Genomic DNA, 20,644 nt, shown 5'->3' with positions numbered 1-20,644 from the left:
ATGAGAAAGATTAGGCAACATTTAGTCACTTCTAGCCATGATGCTCAATTTATTTACGAATGTACCCTAGTTACTAGGGACCGTTTACGTTGGAGAACAAGATCTAATGTATGCCTGTGTATTTGGGGAAGTCAAATCTGAAATAATGATGAAATTGCGTGTATCCAAAGTTAAAACTCGTGATTTGTCGCCCTCTGGTGTGTAAAAGATGCAAAAGCTTACAGCACCTGGTATTCCCAGGCGGTCTCCCATCCAAGTACTGACCAGGCCCGAGCCTGCTTAGCTTCCGAGATCGGACGAGATCGGGCGTATTCAGGCTAGTATGGCCGTAAGCCAGGGAGGCTGTCCCTGACGCTCTACTTAAAGGGAAGGCAATATCCGTTTCTGCCGTTCATACTTACAGTTGAACTGTCTCTCTACTCTAAAGCCCGGGACACACCAGCGCGCCGCAGACAGTCCCTGCTAACACGCCACGTTGTGGCAACATTGTGGCAACGTTGTGCGTTAGCTGGGGTGCCACACCAGACCGGAACTATATATTACAAAACGAACACATTGTCTTGATAAAACAGCTGTAATTGAGTGCCTGACACGCCAGTCAAGCGCAATCTTGACAAGGTGTGCATTTCAGTAAGGATTTCAATTGACATGCAGTATGAAACTGAAAGGAGGTTGCATCACTATGATGCATAACATTGCATGTATTGTATTTTCAAGTGTGTGCATTCATCCTGTTGTCATTTTGTTTTGAAAGCAGAAGAATCATTCAACAGGTTGCTGAGACAAATGTAAACCAGTAAAACATATGAAGAGAAACAAACCTTGAATATAAGTTCAGTTGTTTAAACATTTGACAAACTATGGTGAGGGGGTAAGAAAACATACAAATCCAGCAGCTCCTGTATTTCAATACACCAGAACCCAACATGATTGGCGAGTCGGGTAGTCCATCATCACAGTTCGAGGGCAGGCATCATTTCAGTAATTTCATCCCGTTGCATTCACATCCGTGCCTTGAATGAGATTGAATGTGATCTTTGCTCTCAAGTATGTTCCCAAGTTTTACACTTTCTTGCTTTGCATGAATGGGAATGGAACCGTGTGTGTTGAATGAGGCTCCTTGTGAGCACTGAACTTTGTCCGGTGGAGTTCCTTTTTGTGTTGCTGTAATTGTGTCATTTCTCGATGAGAAAGATTAGGCAACATTTAGTCACTTCTAGCCATGATGCTCAATTTAGTTACGAATGTACCCTAGTTACTAGGGACCGTTTACGTTGGAGAACAAGATCTATTGTATGCCTGTGTATTTGGGGAAGTAAAATCTGAAATAATGATGAAATTGTGTGTATCCAAAGTTAAAACTCGTGATTTGTCGCCCTCTGGTGTGTAAAAGGTGCAAAAGCTTACAGCACCTGGTATTCCCAGGCGGTCTCCCATCCAAGTGCTGACCAGGCCCGAGCCTGCTTGGCTTCCGAGATCGGACGAGATCGGGCGTATTCAGGCTAGAATGGCCATAAGCCAGGGAGGCTGTTCCTGACGCTCTACTTAAAGGGAAGGCAATATCCGTTTCTGCCGTTCATACTTACAGTTGAACTGTCTCTCTACTCTAAAGCCCGGGACACACCAGCGCGCCGCAGACTGTCCCTGCTAACACGCCACGTTGTGGCAACGTTGTGCGTTAGCTGGGGTGCCACACCAGACCGGAACTATATTTTACAAAACGAACACATTGTCTTGATAAAACAGCTGTAATTGAGTGCCTGACACGCCAGTCAAGCGCAATCTTGAGAAGGTGTGCATTTCAGTAAGGATTTCAATTGACATGCAGTATGAAACTGAAAGGAGGTTGCATCACTATGATGCATAACATTGCATGTAGTGTATTTTCAAGTGTGTGCATTCATCCTGTTGTCATTTTGTTTTGAAAGCAGATGAATCATTCAACAGGTTGCTGAGACAAATGTAAACCAGTAAAACATATGAAGAGAAACAAACCTTGAATATAAGTTCAGTTGTTTAAACATTTGACAAACTATGGTGAGGCGGTAAGAAAACACACAAATCCAGCAGCTCCTGTATTTCAATACACCAGAACCCAATATTATTGGCGAGTCGGGTAGTCCATCATCACAGTTCGAGGGCAGGCATCATTTCAGTAATTTCATCCCGTTGCATTCACATCCGTGCCTTGAATGAGATTGAATGTGATCTTTGCTCTCAAGTACGTTCCCAAGTTTTACACTTTCGTGCTTTGCATGAATGGGAATGGAACCGTGTGTGTTGAATGAGGCTCCTTGTGAGCACTGAACTTTGTCCGGTGGAGTTCCTTTTTGTGTTGCTGTAATTGTGTCATTTCTTGATGAGAAAGATTAGGCAACATTTAGTCACTTCTAGCCATGATGCTCAATTTATTTACGAATGTACCCTAGTTACTAGGGACCGTTTACGTTGGAGAACAAGATCTATTGTATGCCTGTGTATTTGGGGAAGTAAAATCTGAAATAATGATGAAATTGTGTGTATCCAAAGTTAAAACTCGTGATTTGTCGCCCTCTGGTGTGTAAAAGGTGCAAAAGCTTACAGCACCTGGTATTCCCAGGCGGTCTCCCATCCAAGTACTAACCAGGCCCGAGCCTGCTTGGCTTCCGAGATCGGACGAGATCGGGCGTATTCAGGCTAGTATGGCCGTAAGCCAGGGAGGCTGTCCCTGACGCTCTATTTAAAGGGAAGGCAATATCCGTTTCTGCCATTCATACTTACAGTTGAACTGTCTCTCTACTCTAAAGCCCGGGACACACCAGCGCGCCACAGACAGTCCCTGCTAACACGCCACGTTGTGGCAACGTTGTGCGTTAGCTGGGGTGCCACACCAGACCGGAACTATATTTTACAAAACGAACACATTGTCTTGATAAAACAGCTGTAATTGAGTGCCTGACACGCCAGTCAAGCGCAATCTTGAGAAGGTGTGCATTTCAGTAAGGATTTCAATTGACATGCAGTATGAAACTGAAAGGAGGTTGCATCACTATGATGCATAACATTGCATGTATTGTATTTTCAAGTGTGTGCATTCATCCTGTTGTCATTTTGTTTTGAAAGCAGAAGAATCATTCAACAGGTTGCTGAGACAAATGTAAACCAGTAAAACATATGAAGAGAAACAAACCTTCAATATAAGTTCAGTTGTTTAAACATTTGACAAACTATGGTGAGGGGGTAAGAAATGACACAAATCCAGCAGCTCCTGTATTTCAATACACCAGAAGCCAATATTATTGGCGAGTCGGGTAGTCCATCATCACAGTTCGAGGGCAGGCATCATTTCAGTAATTTCATCCCGTTGCATTCACATCCGTGCCTTGAATGAGATTGAATGTGATCTTTGCTCTCAAGTATGTTCCCAAGTTTTACACTTTCGTGCTTTGCATGAATGGGAATGGAACCGTGTGTGTTGAATGAGGCTCCTTGTGAGCACTGAACTTTGTCCGGTGGAGTTCTTTTTGTGTTGCTGTAATTGTGTCATTTCTCGATGAGAAAGATTAGGCAACATTTAGTCACTTCTAGCCATGATGCTCAATTTATTTACGAATGTACCCTAGTTACTAGGGACCGTTTACGTTGGAGAACAAGATCTATTGTATGCCTGTGTATTTGGGGAAGTAAAATCTGAAATAATGATGAAATTGTGTGTATCCAAAGTTAAAACTCGTGATTTGTCGCCCTCTGGTGTGTAAAAGGTGAAGAAGCTTACAGCACCTGGTATTCCCAGGCGGTCTCCCATCCAAGTACTGACCAGACCCGAGCCTGCTTGGCTTCCGAGATCGGACGAGATCGGGCGTATTCAGGCTAATATGGCCGTAAGCCAGGGAGGCTGTCCCTGACGCTCTAGTTAAAGGGAAGGCAATATCCGTTTCTGCCGTTCATACTTACAGTTGAACTGTCTCTCTACTCTAAAGCCCGGGACACACCAGCGCGCCGCAGACAGTCCCTGCTAACACGCCACGTTGTGGCAACGTTGTGGCAACGTTGTGCGTTAGCTGGGGTGCCACACCAGACCGGAACTATATTTTACAAAACGAACACATTGTCTTGATAAAACAGCTGTAATTGAGTGCCTGACACGCCAGTCAAGCGCAATCTTGAGAAGGTGTGCATTTCAGTAAGGATTTCAATTGACATGCAGTATGAAACTGAAAGGAGGTTGCATCACTATGATGCATAACATTGCATGTATTGTATTTTCAAGTGTGTGCATTCATCCTGTTGTCATTTTGTTTTGAAAGCAGAAGAATCATTCAACAGGTTGCTGAGACAAATGTAAACCAGTAAAACATATGAAGAGAAACAAACCTTCAATATAAGTTCAGTTGTTTAAACATTTGACAAACTATGGTGAGGGGGTAAGAAATGACACAAATCCAGCAGCTCCTGTATTTCAATACACCAGAAGCCAATATTATTGGCGAGTCGGGTAGTCCATCATCACAGTTCGAGGGCAGGCATCATTTCAGTAATTTCATCCCGTTGCATTCACATCCGTGCCTTGAATGAGATTGAATGTGATCTTTGCTCTCAAGTATGTTCCCAAGTTTTACACTTTCGTGCTTTGCATGAATGGGAATGGAACCGTGTGTGTTGAATGAGGCTCCTTGTGAGCACTGAACTTTGTCCGGTGGAGTTCTTTTTGTGTTGCTGTAATTGTGTCATTTCTCGATGAGAAAGATTAGGCAACATTTAGTCACTTCTAGCCATGATGCTCAATTTATTTACGAATGTACCCTAGTTACTAGGGACCGTTTACGTTGGAGAACAAGATCTATTGTATGCCTGTGTATTTGGGGAAGTAAAATCTGAAATAATGATGAAATTGTGTGTATCCAAAGTTAAAACTCGTGATTTGTCGCCCTCTGGTGTGTAAAAGGTGAAGAAGCTTACAGCACCTGGTATTCCCAGGCGGTCTCCCATCCAAGTACTGACCAGACCCGAGCCTGCTTGGCTTCCGAGATCGGACGAGATCGGGCGTATTCAGGCTAATATGGCCGTAAGCCAGGGAGGCTGTCCCTGACGCTCTAGTTAAAGGGAAGGCAATATCCGTTTCTGCCGTTCATACTTACAGTTGAACTGTCTCTCTACTCTAAAGCCCGGGACACACCAGCGCGCCGCAGACAGTCCCTGCTAACACGCCACGTTGTGGCAACGTTGTGGCAACGTTGTGCGTTAGCTGGGGTGCCACACCAGACCGGAACTATATTTTACAAAACGAACACATTGTCTTGATAAAACAGCTGTAATTGAGTGCCTGACACGCCAGTCAAGCGCAATCTTGAGAAGGTGTGCATTTCAGTAAGGATTTCAATTGACATGCAGTATGAAACTGAAAGGAGGTTGCATCACTATGATGCATAACATTGCATGTATTGTATTTTCAAGTGTGTGCATTCATCCTGTTGTCATTTTGTTTTGAAAGCAGAAGAATCATTCAACAGGTTGCTGAGACAAATGTAAACCAGTAAAACATATGAAGAGAAACAAACCTTGAATATAAGTTCAGTTGTTTAAACATTTGACAAACTATGGTGAGGGGGTAAGAAAACACACAAATCCAGCAGCTCCTGTATTTCAATACACCAGAACCCAATATTATTGGCGAATCAGGTAGTCCATCATCACAGTTCGAGGGCAGGCATCATTTCAGTAATTTCATCCCGTTGCATTCACATCCGTGCCTTGAATGAGATTGAATGTGATCTTTGCTCTCAAGTATGTTCCCAAGTTTTACACTTTCGTGCTTTGCATGAATGGGAATGGAACCGTGTGTGTTGAATGAGGCTCCTTGTGAGCACTGAACTTTGTCCGGTGGAGTTCCTTTTTGTGTTGCTGTAATTGTGTCATTTCTCGATGAGAAAGATTAGGCAACATTTAGTCACTTCTAGCCATGATGCTCAATTTATTTATGAATGTACCCTAGTTACTAGGGACCGTTTACGTTGGAGAACAAGATCTATTGTATGCCTGTGTATTTGGGGAAGTCAAATCTGAAATAATGATGAAATTGCGTGTATCCAAAGTTAAAACTCGTGATTTGTCGCCCTCTGGTGTGTAAAAGATGCAAAAGCTTACAGCACCTGGTATTCCCAGGCGGTCTCCCATTCAAGTACTGACCAGGCCCGAGCCTGCTTAGCTTCCGAGATCGGACGAGATCGAGCGTATTCAGGCTAGTATGGCCGTAAGCCAGGAAGGCTGTCCCTGACGCTCTACTTAAAGGGAAGGCAATATCCGTTTCTGCCGTTCATACTTACAGTTGAACTGTCTCTCTACTCTAAAGCCCGGGACACACCAGCGCGCCGCAGACAGTCCCTGCTAACACGCCACGTTGTGGCAACATTGTGGCAACGTTGTGCGTTAGCTGGGGTGCCACACCAGACCGGAAGTATATATTACAAAACGAACACATTGTTTTGATAAAACAGCTGTAATTGAGTGCCTGACACGCCAGTCAAGCGCAATCTTGAGAAGGTGTGCATTTCAGTAAGGATTTCAATTGACATGCAGTATGAAACTGAAAGGAGGTTGCATCACTATGATGCATAACATTGCATGTATTGTATTTTCAAGTGTGTGCATTCATCCTGTTGTCATTTTGTTTTGAAAGCAGAAGAATCATTCAACAGGTTGCTGAGACAAATGTAAACCAGTAAAACATATGAAGAAAAATAAACCTTGAATATAAGTTCAGTTGTTTAAACATTTGACAAACTATGGTGAGGGGGTAAGAAAACACACAAATCCAGCAGCTCCTGTATTTCAATACACCAGAACCCAATATTATTGGCGAGTCGGGTAGTCCATCATCACAGTTCGAGGGCAGGCATCATTTCAGTAATTTCATCCCGTTGCATTCACATCCGTGCCTTGAATGAGATTGAATGTGATCTTTGCTCTCAAGTATGTTCCCAAGTTTTACACTTTCGTGCTTTGCATGAATGGGAATGGAACCGTGTGTGTTGAATGAGGCTCCTTGTGAGCACTGAACTTTGTCCGGTGGAGTTCCTTTTTGTGTTGCTGTAATTGTGTCATTTCTCGATGAGAAAGATTAGGCAACATTTAGACACTTCTAGCCATGATGCTCAATTTATTTATGAATGTACCCTAGTTACTAGGGACCTTTTACGTTGGAGAACAAGATCTATTGTATGCCTGTGTATTTGGGGAAGTAAAACCTGAAATAATGATGAAATTGTGTGTATCCAAAGTTAAAACTCGTGATTTGTCGCCCTCTGGTGTGTAAAATATGCAAAAGCTTACAGCACCTGGTATTCCCAGGCGGTCTCCCATCCAAGTACTGACCAGGCCCGAGCCAGCTTAGCTTCCGAGATCGGACGAGATCGGGCGTATTCAGGCTAGTATGGCCGTAAGCCAGGGAGGCTGTCCCTGACGCTCTTCTTAAAGGGAAGGCAATATCCGTTTCTGCCGCTCATGCTTGCAGTTGAACTGTCTCTCTACTCTAAAGTCCGGGACACACCAGCGCGCCGCAGACAGTCCCTGCTAACACGAAACGTTGTGGCAACGTTGTGCGTTAGCTGGGGTGCCACACCAGACCGGAACTATATTTTACAAAACGAACACATTTGTCTTGATAAAACAGCTGTAATTGAGTGCCTGACACGCCAGTCAAGCGCAATCTTGAGAAGGTGTGCATTTCAGTAAGGATTTCAATTGACATGCAGTATGAAACTGAAAGGAGGTTGCATCACTATGATGCATAACATTGCATGTATTATATTTTCAAGTGTGTGCATTCATCCTGTTGTCATTTTGTTTTGAAAGCAGAAGAATCATTCAACAGGTTGCTGAGACAAATGTAAACCAGTAAAACATATGAAGAGAAACAAACCTTGAATATAAGTTCAGTTGTTTAAACATTTGACAAACTATGGTGAGGGGGTAAGAAAACACACAAATCCAGCAGCTCCTGTATTTCAATACACCAGAACCCAATATTATTGGCGAGTCGGGTAGTCCATCTTCACAGTTCGAGGGCAGGCATCATTTCAGTAATTTCACCCCGTTGCATTCACATCCGTGCCTTGAATGAGATTGAATGTGATCTTTGCTCTCAAGTATGTTCCCAAGTTTTACACTTTCGTGCTTTGCATGAATGGGAATGGAACCGTGTGTGTTGAATGAGGCTCCTTGTGAGCACTGATCTTTGTCCGGTGGAGTTCCTTTTTGTGTTGCTGTAATTGTGTCATTTCTCGATGAGAAAGATTAGGCAACATTTAGTCACTTCTAGCCATGATGCTCAATTTATTTACGAATGTACCCTAGTTACTAGGGACCGTTTACGTTGGAGAACAAGATCTATTGTATGCCTGTGTATTTGGGGAAGTCAAATCTGAAATAATGATGAAATTGCGTGTATCCAAAGTTAAAACTCGTGATTTGTCGCGCTCTGGTGTGTAAAAGATGCAAAAGCTTACAGCACCTGGTATTCCCAGGCGGTCTCCCATCCAAGTACTGACCAGGCCCGAGCCTGCTTAGCTTCCGAGATCGGACGAGATCGGGCGTATTCAGGCTAGTATGGCCGTAAGCCAGGGAGGCTGTCCCTGACGCTCTACTTAAAGGGATGGCAATATCCGTTTCTGCCGTTCATACTTACAGTTGAACTGTCTCTCTACTCTAAAGCCCGGGACACACCAGCGCGCCGCAGACAGTCCCTGCTAATATGCCACGTTGTGGCAACGTTGTGCGTTAGCTGGGGTGCCACACCAGACCGGAACTATATTTTACAAAACGAACACATTTGTCTTGATAAAACAGCTGTAATTGAGTGCCTGACACGCCAGTCAAGCGCAATCTTGAGAAGGTGTGCATTTCAGTAAGGATTTCAATTGACATGCAGTATGAAACTGAAAGGAGGTTGCATCACTATGATGCATAACATTGCATGTTTTGTATTTTCAAGTGTGTGCATTCATCCTGTTGTCATTTTGTTTTGAAAGCAGAAGAATCATTCAACAGGTTGCTGAGACAAATGTAAACCAGTAAAACATATGAAGAGAAACAAACCTTGAATATAAGTTCAGTTGTTTAAACATTTGACAAACTATGGTGAGGGGGTAAGAAAACACACAAATCCAGCAGCTCCTGTATTTCAATACACCAGAACCCAATATTATTGGCGAGTCGGGTAGTCCATCATCACAGTTCGAGGGCAGGCATCATTTCAGTAATTTCATCCCGTTGCATTCACATCCGTGCCTTGAATGAGATTGAATGTGATCTTTGCTCTCAAGTATGTTCCCAAGTTTTACACTTTCGTGCTTTGCATGAATGGGAATGGAACCGTGTGTGTTGAATGAGGCTCCTTGTGAGCACTGAACTTTGTCCGGTGGAGTTCCTTTTTGTGTTGCTGTAATTGTGTCATTTCTCGATGAGAAAGATTAGGCAACATTTAGTCACTTCTAGCCATGATGCTCAATTTATTTACGAATGTACCCTAGTTACTAGGGACCGTTTACGTTGGAGAACAAGATCTATTGTATGCCTGTGTATTTGGGGAAGTCAAATCTGAAATAATGATGAAATTGCGTGTATCCAAAGTTAAAACTCGTGATTTGTCGCCCTCTGGTGTGTAAAAGATGCAAAAGCTTACAGCACCTGGTATTCCCAGGCAGTCTCCCATCCAAGTACTGACCAGGCCCGAGCCTGCTTAGCTTCCGAGATCGGACGAGATCGGGCGTATTCAGGCTAGTATGGCCGTAAGCCAGGGAGGCTGTCCCTGACGCTCTACTTAAAGGGAAGGCAATATCCGTTTCTGCCGTTCATACTTACAGTTGAACTGTCTCTCTACTCTAAAGCCCGGGACACACCAGCGCGCCGCAGACAGTCCCTGCTAACACGAAACGTTGTGGCAACATTGTGGCAACGTTGTGCGTTAGCTGGGGTGCCACACCAGACCGGAACTATATATTACAAAACGAACACATTGTCTTGATAAAACAGCTGTAATTGAGTGCCTGACACGCCAGTCAAGCGCAATCTTGAGAAGGTGTGCATTTCAGTAAGGATTTCAATTGACATGCAGTATGAAACTGAAAGGAGGTTGCATCACTATGATGCATAACATTGCATGTATTGTATTTTCAAGTGTGTGCATTCATCCTGTTGTCATTTTGTTTTGAAAGCAGAAGAATCATTCAACAGGTTGCTGAGACAAATGTAAACCAGTAAAACATATGAAGAGAAACAAACCTTGAATATAAGTTCAGTTGTTTAAACATTTGACAAACTATGGTGAGGGGGTAAGAAAACACACAAATCCAGCAGCTCCTGTATTTCAATACACCAGAACCCAATATTATTGGCGAGTCGGGTAGTCCATCATCACAGTTCGAGGGCAGGCATCATTTCAGTAATTTCATCCCGTTGCATTCACATCCGTGCCTTGAATGAGATTCAATGTGATCTTTGCTCTCAAGTATGTTCCCAAGTTTTACACTTTCGTGCTTTGCATGAATGGGAATGGAACCGTGTGTGTTGAATGAGGCTCCTTGTGAGCACTGAACTTTGTCCGGTGGAGTTCCTTTTTGTGTTGCTGTAATTGTGTCATTTCTCGATGAGAAAGATTAGGCAACATTTAGTCACTTCTAGCCATGATGCTCAATTTATTTACAAATGTACACTAGTTACTAGGGACCGTTTACGTTGGAGAACAAGATCTATTGTATGCCTGTGTATTTGGGGAAGTCAAATCTGAAATAATGATGAAATTGCGTGTATCCAAAGTTAAAACTTGTGATTTGTCGCCCTTTGGTGTGTAAAAGATGCAAAAGCTTACAGCACCTGGTATTCCCAGGCGGTCTCCCATCCAAATACTGACCAGGCCCGAGCCTGCTTAGCTTCCGAGATCGGACGAGATTGGGCGTATTCAGGCTAGTATGGCCGTAAGCCAGGGAGGCTGTCCCTGACGCTCTACTTAAAGGGAAGGCAATATCCGTTTCTGCCGTTCATACTTACAGTTGAACTGTCTCTCTACTCTAAAGCCCGGGACACACCAGCGCGCCGCAGACAGTCCCTGCTAACACGCCACGTTGTGGCAACATTGTGGCAACGTTGTGCGTTAGCTGGGGTGCCACACCAGACCGGAACTATATATTACAAAACGAACACATTGTCTTGATAAAACAGCTGTAATTGAGTGCCTGACACGCCAGTCAAGCGCAATCTTGAGAAGGTGTGCATTTCAGTAAGGATTTCAATTGACATGCAGTATGAAACTGAAAGGAGGTTGCATCACTATGATGCATAACATTGCATGTATTGTATTTTCAAGTGTTTGCATTCATCCTGTTGTCATTTTGTTTTGAAAGCAGAAGAATCATTCAACAGGTTGCTGAGACAAATGTAAACCAGTAAAACATATGAAGAGAAACAAACCTTGAATATAAGTTCAGTTGTTTAAACATTTGACAAACTATGGTGAGGGGGTAAGAAAACACACAAATCCAGCAGCTCCTGTATTTCAATACACCAGAACCCAATATTATTGGCGAGTCGGGTAGTCCATCATCACAGTTCGAGGGCAGGCATCATTTCAGTAATTTCATCCCGTTGCATTCACATCCGTGCCTTGAATGAGATTGAATGTGATCTTTGCTCTCAAGTATGTTCCCAAGTTTTACACTTTCGTGCTTTGCATGAATGGGAATGGAACCGTATGTGTTGAATGAGGCTCCTTGTGAGCACTGAACTTTGTCCGGTGGAGTTCCTTTTTGTGTTGCTGTAATTGTGTCATTTCTCGATGAGAAAGATTAGGCAACATTTAGTCACTTCTAGCCATGATGCTCAATTTATTTACGAATGTACCCTAGTTACTAGGGACCGTTTACGTTGGAGAACAAGATCTATTGTATGCCTGTGTATTTGGGGAAGTCAAATCTGAAATAATGATGAAATTGCGTGTATCCAAAGTTAAAACTCGTGATTTGTCGCCCTCTGGTGTGTAAAAGATGCAAAAGCTTACAGCACCTGGTATTCCCAGGCGGTCTCCCATCCAAGTACTGACCAGGCCCGAGCCTGCTTAGCTTCCGAGATCGGACGAGATCGGGCGTATTCAGGCTAGTATGGCCGTAAGCCAGGGAGGCTCTCCCTGACGCTCTACTTAAAGGGAAGGCAATATCCGTTTCTGCCGTTCATACTTACAGTTGAACTGTCTCTCTACTCTAAAGCCCGGGACACACCAGCGCGCCGCAGACAGTCCCTGCTAACACGCCACGTTGTGGCAACATTGTGGCAACGTTGTGCGTTAGCTGGGGTGCCACACCAGACCGGAACTATATATTACAAAACGAACACATTGTCTTGATAAAACAGCTGTAATTGAGTGCCTGACACGCGAGTCAAGCGCAATCTTGACAAGGTGTGCATTTCAGTAAGGATTTCAATTGACATGCAGTATGAAACTGAAAGGAGGTTGCATCACTATGATGCATAACATTGCATGTATTGTATTTTCAAGTGTGTGCATTCATCCTGTTGTCATTTTGTTTTGAAAGCAGAAGAATCATTCAACAGGTTGCTGAGACAAATGTAAACCAGTAAAACATATGAAGAGAAACAAACCTTGAATATAAGTTCAGTTGTTTAAACATTTGACAAACTATGGTGAGGGGGTAAGAAAACATACAAATCCAGCAGCTCCTGTATTTCAATACACCAGAACCCAACATGATTGGCGAGTCGGGTAGTCCATCATCACAGTTCGAGGGCAGGCATCATTTCAGTAATTTCATCCCGTTGCATTCACATCCGTGCCTTGAATGAGATTGAATGTGATCTTTGCTCTCAAGTATGTTCCCAAGTTTTACACTTTCTTGCTTTGCATGAATGGGAATGGAACCGTGTGTGTTGAATGAGGCTCCTTGTGAGCACTGAACTTTGTCCGGTGGAGTTCCTTTTTGTGTTGCTGTAATTGTGTCATTTCTTGATGAGAAAGATTAGGCAACATTTAGTCACTTCTAGCCATGATGCTCAATTTAGTTACGAATGTACCCTAGTTACTAGGGACCGTTTACGTTGGAGAACAAGATCTATTGTATGCCTGTGTATTTGGGGAAGTCAAATCTGAAATAATGATGAAATTGTGTGTATCCAAAGTTAAAACTCGTGATTTGTCGCCCTCTGGTGTGTAAAAGGTGCAAAAGCTTACAGCACCTGGTATTCCCAGGCAGTCTCCCATCCAAGTGCTGACCAGGCCCGAGCCTGCTTGGCTTCCGAGATCGGACGAGATCGGGCGTATTCAGGCTAGAATGGCCATAAGCCAGGGAGGCTGTTCCTGACGCTCTACTTAAAGGGAAGGCAATATCCGTTTCTGCCGTTCATACTTACAGTTGAACTGTCTCTCTACTCTAAAGCCCGGGACACACCAGCGCGCCGCAGACTGTCCCTGCTAACACGCCACGTTGTGGCAACGTTGTGCGTTAGCTGGGGTGCCACACCAGACCGGAACTATATTTTACAAAACGAACACATTGTCTTGATAAAACAGCTGTAATTGAGTGCCTGTCACGCCAGTCAAGCGCAATCTTGAGAAGGTGTGCATTTCAGTAAGGATTTCAATTGACATGCAGTATGAAACTGAAAGGAGGTTGCATCACTATGATGCATAACATTGCATGTAGTGTATTTTCAAGTGTGTGCATTCATCCTGTTGTCATTTTGTTTTGAAAGCAGATGAATCATTCAACAGGTTGCTGAGACAAATGTAAACCAGTAAAACATATGAAGAGAAACAAACCTTGAATATAAGTTCAGTTGTTTAAACATTTGACAAACTATGGTGAGGGGGTAAGAAAACACACAAATCCAGCAGCTCCTGTATTTCAATACACCAGAACCCAATATTATTGGCGAGTCGGGTAGTCCATCATCACAGTTCGAGGGCAGGCATCATTTCAGTAATTTCATCCCGTTGCATTCACATCCGTGCCTTGAATGAGATTGAATGTGATCTTTGCTCTCAAGTACGTTCCCAAGTTTTACACTTTCGTGCTTTGCATGAATGGGAATGGAACCGTGTGTGTTGAATGAGGCTCCTTGTGAGCACTGAACTTTGTCCGGTGGAGTTCCTTTTTGTGTTGCTGTAATTGTGTCATTTCTTGATGAGAAAGATTAGGCAACATTTAGTCACTTCTAGCCATGATGCTCAATTTATTTACGAATGTACCCTAGTTACTAGGGACCGTTTACGTTGGAGAACAAGATCTATTGTATGCCTGTGTATTTGGGGAAGTAAAATCTGAAATAATGATGAAATTGTGTGTATCCAAAGTTAAAACTCGTGATTTGTCGCCCTCTGGTGTGTAAAAGGTGCAAAAGCTTACAGCACCTGGTATTCCCAGGCGGTCTCCCATCCAAGTACTGACCAGGCCCGAGCCTGCTTGGCTTCCGAGATCGGACGAGATCGGGCGTATTCAGGCTAGTATGGCCGTAAGCCAGGGAGGCTGTCCCTGACGCTCTATTTAAAGGGAAGGCAATATCCGTTTCTGCCATTCATACTTACAGTTGAACTGTCTCTCTACTCTAAAGCCCGGGACACACCAGCGCGCCGCAGACAGTCCCTGCTAACACGCCACGTTGTGGCAACGTTGTGCGTTAGCTGGGGTGCCACACCAGACCGGAACTATATTTTACAAAACGAACACATTGTCTTGATAAAACAGCTGTAATTGAGTGCCTGACACGCCAGTCAAGCGCAATCTTGAGAAGGTGTGCATTTCAGTAAGGATTTCAATTGACATGCAGTATGAAACTGAAAGGAGGTTGCATCACTATGATGCATAACATTGCATGTATTGTATTTTCAAGTGTGTGCATTCATCCTGTTGTCATTTTGTTTTGAAAGCAGAAGAATCATTCAACAGGTTGCTGAGACAAATGTAAACCAGTAAAACATATGAAGAGAAACAAACCTTGAATATAAGTTCAGTTGTTTAAACATTTGACAAACTATGGTGAGGGGGTAAGAAAACACACAAATCCAGCAGCTCCTGTATTTCAATACACCAGAACCCAATATTATTGGCGAATCAGGTAGTCCATCATCACAGTTCGAGGGCAGGCATCATTTCAGTAATTTCATCCCGTTGCATTCACATCCGTGCCTTGAATGAGATTGAATGTGATCTTTGCTCTCAAGTATGTTCCCAAGTTTTACACTTTCGTGCTTTGCATGAATGGGAATGGAACCGTGTGTGTTGAATGAGGCTCCTTGTGAGCACTGAACTTTGTCCGGTGGAGTTCCTTTTTGTGTTGCTGTAATTGTGTCATTTCTCGATGAGAAAGATTAGGCAACATTTAGTCACTTCTAGCCATGATGCTCAATTTATTTATGAATGTACCCTAGTTACTAGGGACCGTTTACGTTGGAGAACAAGATCTATTGTATGCCTGTGTATTTGGGGAAGTCAAATCTGAAATAATGATGAAATTGCGTGTATCCAAAGTTAAAACTCGTGATTTGTCGCCCTCTGGTGTGTAAAAGATGCAAAAGCTTACAGCACCTGGTATTCCCAGGCGGTCTCCCATTCAAGTACTGACCAGGCCCGAGCCTGCTTAGCTTCCGAGATCGGACGAGATCGAGCGTATTCAGGCTAGTATGGCCGTAAGCCAGGGAGGCTGTCCCTGACGCTCTACTTAAAGGGAAGGCAATATCCGTTTCTGCCGTTCATACTTACAGTTGAACTGTCTCTCTACTCTAAAGCCCGGGACACACCAGCGCGCCGCAGACAGTCCCTGCTAACACGCCACGTTGTGGCAACATTGTGGCAACGTTGTGCGTTAGCTGGGGTGCCACACCAGACCGGAAGTATATATTACAAAACGAACACATTGTTTTGATAAAACAGCTGTAATTGAGTGCCTGACACACCAGTCAAGCGCAATCTTGAGAAGGTGTGCATTTCAGTAAGGATTTCAATTGACATGCAGTATGAAACTGAAAGGAGGTTGCATCACTATGATGCATAACATTGCATGTATTGTATTTTCAAGTGTGTGCATTCATCCTGTTGTCATTTTGTTTTGAAAGCAGAAGAATCATTCAACAGGTTGCTGAGACAAATGTAAACCAGTAAAACATATGAAGAGAAACAAACCTTGAATATAAGTTCAGTTGTTTAAACATTTGACAAACTATGGTGAGGGGGTAAGAAAACACACAAATCCAGCAGCTCCTGTATTTCAATACACCAGAACCCAATATTATTGGCGAGTCGGGGAGTCCATCATCACAGTTCGAGGGCAGGCATCATTTCAGTAATTTCATCCCGTTGCATTCACATCCGTGCCTTGAATGAGATTGAATGTGATCTTTGCTCTCAAGTATGTTCCCAAGTTTTACACTTTCGTGCTTTGCATGAATGGGAATGGAACCGTGTGTGTTGAATGAGGCTCCTTGTGAGCACTGAACTTTGTCCGGTGGAGTTCCTTTTTGTGTTGCTGTAATTGTGTCATTTCTCGATGAGAAAGATTAGGCAACATTTAGTCACTTCTAGCCATGATGCTCAATTTATTTACGAATATACCCTAGTTACTAGGGACAGTTTACGTTGGAGAACAAGATCTATTGTATGCCTGTGTATTTGGGGAAGTCAAATCTGAAATAATGATGAAATTGTGTGTATCCAAAGTTAAAACTCGTGATTTGTCGCCCTCTGGTGTGTAAAAGATGCAAAAGCTAACAGCACCTGGTATTCCCAGGCGGTCTCCCATCCAAGTACTGACCAGGCCCGAGCCTGCTTAGCTTCCGAGATCTGACGAGATCGGGCGTATTCAGGCTAGTATGGCCGTAAGCCAGGGAGGCTGTCCCTGACGCTCTACTTAAAGGGAAGGCAATATCCGTTTCTGCCGTTCATACTTACAGTTGAACTGTCTCTCTACTCTAAAGTCCGGGACACACCAGCGCGCCGCAGACAGTCCCTGCTAACACGAAACGTTGTGGCAACGTTGTGCGTTAGCTGGGGTGCCAAACCAGACCGGAACTATATTTTACAAAACTAACACATTGTCTTGATAAAACAGCTGTAATTGAGTGCCTGACACGCCAGTCAAGCGCAATCTTGAGAAGGTGTGCATTTCAGTAAGGATTTCAATTGACATGCAGTATGAAACTGAAAGGAGGTTGCATCACTATGATGCATAACATTGCATGTATTGTATTTTCAAGTGTGTGCATTCATCCTGTTGTCATTTTGTTTTGAAAGCAGAAGAATCATTCAACAGGTTGCTGAGACAAATGTAAACCAGTAAAACATATGAAGAGAAACAAACCTTGAATATAAGTTCAGTTGTTTAAACATTTGACAAACTATGGTGAGGGGGTAAGAAAACACACAAATCCAGCAGCTCCTGTATTTCAATACACCAGAACCCAATATTATTGGCGAGTCGGGTAGTCCATCATCACAGTTCGAGGGCAGGCATCATTTCAGTAATTTCATCCCGTTGCATTCACATCCGTGCCTTGAATGAGATTGAATGTGATCTTTGCTCTCAAGTATGTTCCCAAGTTTTACACTTTCGTGCTTTGCATGAATGGGAATGGAACCGTGTGTGTTGAATGAGGCTCCTTGTGAGCACTGAACTTTGTCCGGTGGAGTTCCTTTTTGTGTTGCTGTAATTGTGTCATTTCTCGATGAGAAAGATTAGGCAACATTTAGTCACTTCTAGCCATGATGCTCAATTTATTTACGAATGTACCCTAGTTACTAGGGACCGTTTACATTGGAGAACAAGATCTATTGTATGCCTGTGTATTTGGGGAAGTCAAATCTGAAATAATGATGAAATTGCGTGTATCCAAAGTTAAAACTCGTGATTTGTCGCCCTCTGGTGTGTAAAAGATGCAAAAGCTTACAGCACCTGGTATTCCCAGGCGGTCTCCCATCCAAGTACTGACCAGGCCCGAGCCTGCTTAGCTTCCGAGATCGGACGAGATCGGGCGTATTCAGGCTAGTATGGCCGTAAGCCAGGTAGGCTGTCCCTGACGCTCTACTTAAAGGGAAGGCAATATCCGTTTCTGCCGTTCATACTTACAGTTGAACTGTCTCTCTACTCTAAAGTCCGGGACACACCAGCGCGCCGCAGACAGTCCCTGCTAACACGAAACGTTGTGGCAACGTTGTGCGTTAGCTGGGGTGCCACACCAGACCGGAACTATATTTTACAAAACGAACACATTGTCTTGATAATACAGCTGTAATTGAGTGCCTGACACGCCAGTCAAGTGCAATCTTGAGAAGGTGTGCATTTCAGTAAGGATTTCAATTGACATGCAGTATGAAACTGAAAGGAGGTTGCATCACTATGATGCATAACATTGCATGTATTGTATTTTCAAGTGTGTGCATTCATCCTGTTGTCATTTTGTTTTGAAAGCAGAAGAATCATTCAACAGGTTGCTGAGACAAATGTAAACCAGTAAAACATATGAAGAGAAACAAACCTTGAATATAAGTTCAGTTGTTTAAACATTTGACAAACTATGGTGAGGGGGTAAGAAAACACACAAATCCAGCAGCTCCTGTATTTCAATACACCAGAACCCAATATTATTGGCGAGTCGGGTAGTCCATCATCACAGTTCGAGGGCAGGCATCATTTCAGTAATTTCATCTTGTTGCATTCACATCCGTGCCTTGAATGAGATTGAATGTGATCTTTGCTCTCAAGTATGTTCCCAAGTTTTACACTTTCGTGCTTTGCATGAATGGGAATGGAACCGTGTGTGTTGAATGAGGCTCCTTGTGAGCACTGAACTTTGTCCGGTGGAGTTCCTTTTTGTGTTGCTGTGATTGTGTCATTTCTCGATGAGAAAGATTAGGCAACATTTAGTCACTTCTAGCCATGATGCTCAATTTATTTATGAATGTACCCTAGTTACTAGGGACCGTTTACATTGGAGAACAAGATCTATTGTATGCCTGTGTATTTGGGGAAGTCAAATCTGAAATAATGATGAAATTGCGTGTATCCAAAGTTAAAACTCGTGATATGTCGCCCTCTGGTGTGTAAAAGATGCAAAAGCTTACAGCACCTGGTATTCCCAGGCGGTCTCCCATCCAAGTACTGACCAGGCCCGAGCCTGCTTAGCTTCCGAGATCGGACGAGATCGGGCGTATTCAGGCTAGTATGGCCGTAAGCCAGGAATGCTGTCCCTGACGCTCTACTTAAAGGGAAGGCAATATCCGTTTCTGCCGTTCATACTTACAGTTGAACTGTCTCTCTACTCTAAAGCCCGGGACACACCAGCGCGCCGCAGACAGTCCCTGCTAACACGCCACGTTGTGGCAACATTGTGGCAACGTTGTGCGTTAGCTGGGGTGCCACACCAGACCGGAACTATATATTACAAAACGAACACATTGTCTTGGTAAAACAGCTGTAATTGAGTGCCTGACACGCCAGTCAAGCGCAATCTTGAGAAGGTGTGCATTTCAGTAAGGATTTCAATTGACATGCAGTATGAAACTGAAAGGAGGTTGCATCACTATGATGCATAACATTGCATGTATTGTATTTACAAGTGTGTGCATTCATCCTGTTGTCATTTTGTTTTGAAAGCAGAAGAATCATTCAACAGGTTGCTGAGACAAATGTAAACCAGTAAAACATATGAAGAGAAACAAACCTTGAATATAAGTTCAGTTGTTTAAACATTTGACAAACTATGGTGAGGGGGTAAGAAAACACACAAATCCAGCAGCTCCTGTATTTCAATACACCAGAACCCAATATTATTGGCGAGTCGGGTAGTCCATCATCACAGTTCGAGGGCAGGCATCATTTCAGTAATTTCATCCCGTTGCATTCACATCCGTGCCTTGAATGAGATTGAATGTGATCTTTGCTCTCAAGTATGTTCCCAAGTTTTACACTTTCGTGCTTTGCATGAATGGGAATGGAACCGTGTGTGTTGAATTAGGCTCCTTGTGAGCACTGAACTTCGTCCGGTGGAGTTCCTTTTTGTGTTGCTGTAATTGTGTCATTTCTCGATGAGAAAGATTAGGCAACATTTAGTCACTTCTAGCCATGATGCTCAATTTATTTACGAATGTACCCTAGTTACTAGGGACCGTTTACATTGGAGAACAAGATCTATTGTATGCCTGTGTATTTGGGGAAGTCAAATCTGAAATAATGATGAAATTGCGTGTATCCAAAGTTAAAACTCGTGATTTGTCGCCCTCTGGTGTGTAAAAGATGCAAAAGCTTACAGCACCTGGTATTCCCAGGCGGTCTCCCATCCAAGTACTGACCAGGCCCGAGCCTGCTTAGCTTCCGAGATCGGACGAGATTGGGCGTATTCAGGCTAGTATGGCCGTAAGCCAGGGAGGCTGTCCCTGACGCTCTACTTAAAGGGAAGGCAATATCCGTTTCTGCCGTTCATACTTACAGTTGAACTGTCTCTCTACTCTAAAGCCCGGGACACACCTGCGCGCCGCAGACAGTCCCTGCTAACACGCCACGTTGTGGCAGCGTTGTGGCAACGTTGTGCGTTAGCTGGGGTGCCACACCAGACCGGAACTATATATTACAAAACGAACACATTGTCTTGATAAAACAGCTGTAATTGAGTGCC

The 20,644-nt window shown here is 43.6% G+C and overlaps 18 non-coding genes across 18 annotated transcripts; all 18 read right to left on the bottom strand.

Annotated features, from left to right (window-relative positions):
- Window positions 1-215: 215 nt before the first annotated feature.
- Window positions 216-334, bottom strand: LOC136723930 (5S ribosomal RNA). Its single transcript, XR_010806879.1, has one exon. It is a non-coding gene; the product is annotated as a 5S ribosomal RNA (ribosomal RNA).
- A 1,066-nt stretch (window positions 335-1,400) lies between these two features.
- LOC136723910 (5S ribosomal RNA) lies at window positions 1,401-1,519 on the bottom strand. The gene has a single exon (XR_010806864.1). It is a non-coding gene; the product is annotated as a 5S ribosomal RNA (ribosomal RNA).
- A 1,055-nt stretch (window positions 1,520-2,574) lies between these two features.
- On the bottom strand, window positions 2,575-2,693 carry LOC136723968 (5S ribosomal RNA). Its single transcript, XR_010806914.1, has one exon. It is a non-coding gene; the product is annotated as a 5S ribosomal RNA (ribosomal RNA).
- A 1,054-nt stretch (window positions 2,694-3,747) lies between these two features.
- Window positions 3,748-3,866, bottom strand: LOC136723905 (5S ribosomal RNA). Its single transcript, XR_010806859.1, has one exon. It is a non-coding gene; the product is annotated as a 5S ribosomal RNA (ribosomal RNA).
- Window positions 3,867-4,931: 1,065 nt separating this feature from the next.
- Window positions 4,932-5,050, bottom strand: LOC136723903 (5S ribosomal RNA). Its single transcript, XR_010806858.1, has one exon. It is a non-coding gene; the product is annotated as a 5S ribosomal RNA (ribosomal RNA).
- A 1,066-nt stretch (window positions 5,051-6,116) lies between these two features.
- On the bottom strand, window positions 6,117-6,235 carry LOC136723887 (5S ribosomal RNA). The gene has a single exon (XR_010806843.1). It is a non-coding gene; the product is annotated as a 5S ribosomal RNA (ribosomal RNA).
- Window positions 6,236-7,301: 1,066 nt separating this feature from the next.
- On the bottom strand, window positions 7,302-7,420 carry LOC136723878 (5S ribosomal RNA). The gene has a single exon (XR_010806835.1). It is a non-coding gene; the product is annotated as a 5S ribosomal RNA (ribosomal RNA).
- Window positions 7,421-8,476: 1,056 nt separating this feature from the next.
- On the bottom strand, window positions 8,477-8,595 carry LOC136723928 (5S ribosomal RNA). Its single transcript, XR_010806877.1, has one exon. It is a non-coding gene; the product is annotated as a 5S ribosomal RNA (ribosomal RNA).
- Window positions 8,596-9,651: 1,056 nt separating this feature from the next.
- Window positions 9,652-9,770, bottom strand: LOC136723881 (5S ribosomal RNA). The gene has a single exon (XR_010806838.1). It is a non-coding gene; the product is annotated as a 5S ribosomal RNA (ribosomal RNA).
- Window positions 9,771-10,836: 1,066 nt separating this feature from the next.
- LOC136723901 (5S ribosomal RNA) lies at window positions 10,837-10,955 on the bottom strand. Its single transcript, XR_010806856.1, has one exon. It is a non-coding gene; the product is annotated as a 5S ribosomal RNA (ribosomal RNA).
- A 1,066-nt stretch (window positions 10,956-12,021) lies between these two features.
- On the bottom strand, window positions 12,022-12,140 carry LOC136723927 (5S ribosomal RNA). The gene has a single exon (XR_010806876.1). It is a non-coding gene; the product is annotated as a 5S ribosomal RNA (ribosomal RNA).
- Window positions 12,141-13,206: 1,066 nt separating this feature from the next.
- On the bottom strand, window positions 13,207-13,325 carry LOC136723918 (5S ribosomal RNA). Its single transcript, XR_010806871.1, has one exon. It is a non-coding gene; the product is annotated as a 5S ribosomal RNA (ribosomal RNA).
- Window positions 13,326-14,380: 1,055 nt separating this feature from the next.
- LOC136723869 (5S ribosomal RNA) lies at window positions 14,381-14,499 on the bottom strand. Its single transcript, XR_010806827.1, has one exon. It is a non-coding gene; the product is annotated as a 5S ribosomal RNA (ribosomal RNA).
- A 1,055-nt stretch (window positions 14,500-15,554) lies between these two features.
- On the bottom strand, window positions 15,555-15,673 carry LOC136723886 (5S ribosomal RNA). Its single transcript, XR_010806842.1, has one exon. It is a non-coding gene; the product is annotated as a 5S ribosomal RNA (ribosomal RNA).
- Window positions 15,674-16,739: 1,066 nt separating this feature from the next.
- Window positions 16,740-16,858, bottom strand: LOC136723883 (5S ribosomal RNA). The gene has a single exon (XR_010806839.1). It is a non-coding gene; the product is annotated as a 5S ribosomal RNA (ribosomal RNA).
- A 1,055-nt stretch (window positions 16,859-17,913) lies between these two features.
- Window positions 17,914-18,032, bottom strand: LOC136723925 (5S ribosomal RNA). Its single transcript, XR_010806875.1, has one exon. It is a non-coding gene; the product is annotated as a 5S ribosomal RNA (ribosomal RNA).
- A 1,055-nt stretch (window positions 18,033-19,087) lies between these two features.
- Window positions 19,088-19,206, bottom strand: LOC136723924 (5S ribosomal RNA). Its single transcript, XR_010806874.1, has one exon. It is a non-coding gene; the product is annotated as a 5S ribosomal RNA (ribosomal RNA).
- Window positions 19,207-20,272: 1,066 nt separating this feature from the next.
- LOC136723892 (5S ribosomal RNA) lies at window positions 20,273-20,391 on the bottom strand. Its single transcript, XR_010806848.1, has one exon. It is a non-coding gene; the product is annotated as a 5S ribosomal RNA (ribosomal RNA).
- Between the last annotated feature and the right edge of the window lie 253 nt (window positions 20,392-20,644).

This window comes from Amia ocellicauda, unplaced genomic scaffold, assembly GCF_036373705.1.
Source record: "Amia ocellicauda isolate fAmiCal2 unplaced genomic scaffold, fAmiCal2.hap1 HAP1_SCAFFOLD_170, whole genome shotgun sequence".
Taxonomy (NCBI): Eukaryota; Metazoa; Chordata; class Actinopteri; order Amiiformes; family Amiidae; genus Amia; species Amia ocellicauda.
Note: the sequence above shows the minus strand (reverse complement) of the source record. Positions and strands in the feature narration are given on the sequence as shown.